A 4,380-nucleotide genomic window follows, 5' to 3' on the forward strand; every position below is an offset into this window, starting at 1 on the left:
CTGAAATATCAGAAAACTTTCTAACAACCTGCTGTTGCTCATTCTTTGGAATTGCAAAGATCTCCTGACACCTTAAACACTGTTATTGCTCATACTGTGCAGTACACAACTGTACCTTTGAATTGGGTCAGTCTTAATTTGTCATGCATTCGTCCCCCTGTTCATAATTGTGTATGATACGAAAAAAGACGTAAAGAGGCAGCAATGTAATTACTGACTTGTGAATTCACAAAGAAATTGAATATATTCCATGTAAGCTTGCTTATTATGTCCGTGCACTGAGCACCTTTCCCCCCCGATGACCTCAGACGAGTGTCGACAGCAGCATGAATGTCATACAGTAACATGAGGCTTATCTAAGGCTTTTTAATTAACTACAGGTCCTGATCATTAGTGGCGTTGAATTTATTACACTTTTTGTCCTCGTTGTTATTTCAAGCTTTATTCACAGTTTTTCATCAGTTCAGATGTTTGACAGTTTTTGGCTTCTTCCATCTGCTCATTCTACTCTTACTTTAAGAGAAGATGTCGTCTCCCCCTTTTGTCTTGTGTCTCCGCGTCAGTGAGAGCCGTGCCCGGACGCATTGTGTTTTTAAGGGTTTGTCCATTCTCGTGAAGGGCAACACACTGAGGGAGGTTGGGTGGTCAAATGCCACCGTGACCCGTATTCAACAAGTCATATGCTAATTGTGACAATTTCTCACAAATGTCGAACGGGATTAAATGATGACATTTTGGACGGGCTCTAACGGCGGCATTGGCATACAACCCCGAGGCAGTAAATCCATGTTATTACTATCATAATATTACAGTTTTTTCATGTCATTACTGAAAACTGCTCCACCATGATTATAAATATATTTTGATCAATCCGAATTGATCAGTCAGACAGGCGTCTGAATAAACCTCTCACAAAAAACATGCAGATCAAATTCACATTCAATTGTTCATTCATTCATTAAGGTTGTCTCCTTCGTTTTTTTTATATACAGACAGTTTGTTCAATAAATAACCTGTGAACAGAGAAATAAAGAGTTTTAGCTGATGAAACAGACTAAAAGTGAATATATTCATCTCAGACGAAAAGAAAAACACAAGGCATGAATCTCATAAAGGGTGCCGGGGGACGCTGAGAAGCAATGCAGCCTGGAAAAACAGGTCCGGAGGTCCAAGGTTCTGCAAATAAAATGAGGAAGAACATAATAATATGAACAAATTATACATTTTTACATTTCCACATTTCCATACATACACAGATAGAAAGAAACACATTCAACCCAAATGTACCTTTTATATGCCGGGGGGTTACACATTTGTCTTTGAATAGATTCAAACTCAGCTAAGCAGGAAACATATATTTCTTCTCCCTATTGTCAGACATCAGAGCAACAAATGGCCGTGTCCACGCAGATATGTAAACACTTCGCTTCTGAGGTTTGATACTAGATATGCTGCTATAGGCTTATAGGCTGCTGGGGGACATTTTGGGATACATTGAGCACCTATCTCCTCTTCTTTCTCTACTTTTGGATTAATTTTCATCTCTCCATTGCACATTATTAACTCTGCTTTCTCTCTGGAGTCCTTGTGACTTCACGTCTCATAGGGTCCATTGGACCTGGCTGGGTCTGATGCCATGGCGCTGCTGATGGTCTCTGCACTCCTCCTCTCTACCTCCATCTGCCTGATGGATCACGGAGGACTGGATCGGGGTCCATGCCTACTGCTAACTACTCATACACTCTGTCATATTCATTGAATGTGTTGTTACTCTGTAATGATTCCTTCCGTACACATGACATCTATTCTTCTGTCCATCCTGGAGAGGGATCCTTCTGTTGCTCTCTTGAAGATTTCTTCCCTTTTTCCCATTTGAAAAGGGTTTTTTGGGAGTTTTTCCTGATCCGATGTGAGTTTCCGGGACAGGGATGTCTATGTGTACAGATTGTAAAGCCCTCTGAGGCAAATTAGTAATTTGTGAGAATGGGCTATACAAAATAAACTGAATTGAAATTGAATTGAAAACTTACACACAAACATGCGAATGCACATGCCACAAAAGGCGATGACGCTGGAGATCTGGAGCGCCCTGCCGCATTCGGCGCTCATCAGGCAGTCCCGTGTCTTCAGGCAGCACTTGGGACATTTGCACCCCGAGCTTTTGTCCTCCTCCTCCTCCTCGTGTTTCCGAGGCTGACTCTGAACCGTGTCCCCGTGGTTTGCATCCCAGTCGTCGCTCTCACCTCCCATTTAATTTATTATTTTGTAATTTATTTTCCCGGTTCCTTTTTTTTTTGGCACTAGGCAAGTGGAGCAAAGAAGCTTGAGGATAGATGGATCCGATCTGGGGGAAAAAACAGGAATGTGTTATTTTATGTGTGCCTTCACCGCAGCTGAACACACATTATGTGTTGAGCCGTGTTGCTCCCACGCTCTCGTGTTCCACCACACAAGCGTTGCTTCCAGTAACAACAGTTCAAAATGTCATAATGCCTACATTTTTTATTTTGCTTTTTTCTGAGACTCGGCAGCTCTTGTTATAAAGCAGTAAAATGCTATGAGTCAGCATTTTGTTCATTGCACTTACTACGCATTTAGTTTTCATCCTCACCTTACTTTGGTTTTTAGGAATGTTTGCCAAGTAGCATTCCTGTTCACACACATCCTTAATACGTAGAGGACATTGTTGAATTAACATTCAGTAACGCACAAACTACATATGATATCAATTCTTTGAGACGCGGCGAAGAAGTCCTATCTTTATAACACCTTTTAAAGAAGAATAGAACTTTTCGGTGTTATTAAAGAGAAATCATTAACACTGCGCCCTCGACTCAAGTCCCTTTATGAACACTTTATTGAGTGAAGTCACATCGATTTGACAGATTAACAATTCCTCCACACTGATTATCATTTCTCGTGCCAGAAGTTGAGGCCCCCTGTTCTAACTGTCGGACACAATTGCTCCCCACAGACATTATCAGATATTAAGTGATAACCCTGATGGTGAAATAACATCTTATCTGTGCCATCGGGTGGCTCCTTATTTATTACAACTGACAGTAAATTAGATTGCTGGCGTCTGGAGGGTACACTGGCATTTTGAGTGCACCTTTCCATCTCATTCTGCTTTCAAAACTCCATTGGTTTTCAATCATAAGTAATGAAATTCCATCAGCCTGGTCGACCATGAGAGCAACTTGAAAAAAGGAAGTGAGAGACGGCCATTAAGAGCAGAGAGAAAACGGGTAGTGGACTTACCCTTTGCCTTCAGAGTCGCCTCTCTTTCGACTTGAATCGTGTCTTTTTGTAGAGTGGACTGTTTCTAAGAGGAGTGAACACACACCGTCATCATGGCTGACACACACACCTGAGGCTGAACAAAAGCGCGTCAACTCTTTTGTTCACCGTCAGGTGTGTCTTCGGGTTTAACTGGTTGAACAGGAAGGATTGTGTTTACAGCAATGCTCCCATTTGGTCTTAAAGGTGCCATACGTGATGCATGTGGACAACAAACAAACAAACAAACAAACACAGCAGGCAGCGAATATGTTATAATGCTATTACATATTTGTTTACCTTAGTATTGTCTGTAAACACATCAGTAAAATGGTCATATATTTAAATTATGATCATTTGAGTAAATTGTTTTCATTTGTATGTCGTCATAATTATTATTTTTTTGGATAGATGATAGATAGATAGCAATATAGACAGATATACAGAAAGATAGATAGATACACAGACACACATATATGTATATACTGTATATGTATATACATATATCGAGAGATATATAGATTGATAGATAAACAGTTTGAAGTGAAATTTCAACTTTAATTTGCATAAATCCTTTGATGAATCCATCTCCAGTTATATTGTCTTATAATGGCCAAAAAATTATATATTTCTCCTCAGCGGCGTGACAGAATATCTTCACAAGTGCGTTTCCTCAGTGTTGCAGAGGAAATGCAATCAAGCTGTAATAAATAATTACACATGATAATGAATTGATTAGGGGGCACATTTCATTACATGATGAACAATGATCAATCGAGAAAAGCAATTTAGGGAAGCAATTCAAAGCACAAAAAATGTGGAATACATTACAATAATTGCATTACTGATGCATTCATCATTTATGAATGTAGCAATGTTAAATGTCCAATAATTCATTAGTTGAGTCTAAACATTACGTTGGAACTGGTGAAGAGGATGAGAGATAGAACATGTGTGTTTGTGTGCACTATTGGGCAATACTGTGCACGATGCCTTCAGGCCATAAAGCACGGATGTTACTTCCGTCCAAGGACATATAGCTGTTGCACTTAGACTAAAAAAGTGCTTTAATGGAATAATAGAACGAATCAATACTTTACT

At 39.7% G+C, this 4,380-nt stretch overlaps 1 long non-coding RNA gene across 1 annotated transcript; it reads right to left on the minus strand.

Moving 5' to 3' along the window:
* Positions 1-426: 426 nt before the first annotated feature.
* Positions 427-3,340, minus strand: LOC130203875 (uncharacterized). The gene is made up of 3 exons (XR_008833544.1): positions 3,262-3,340; positions 2,031-2,344; positions 427-1,176 (listed from the first exon to the last, which is right to left on the minus strand). It is a non-coding gene; the product is annotated as an uncharacterized LOC130203875 (long non-coding RNA).
* Between the last annotated feature and the right edge of the window lie 1,040 nt (positions 3,341-4,380).

This window comes from Pseudoliparis swirei, chromosome 13, assembly GCF_029220125.1.
Source record: "Pseudoliparis swirei isolate HS2019 ecotype Mariana Trench chromosome 13, NWPU_hadal_v1, whole genome shotgun sequence".
NCBI lineage: Eukaryota > Metazoa > Chordata > Actinopteri > Perciformes > Liparidae > Pseudoliparis > Pseudoliparis swirei.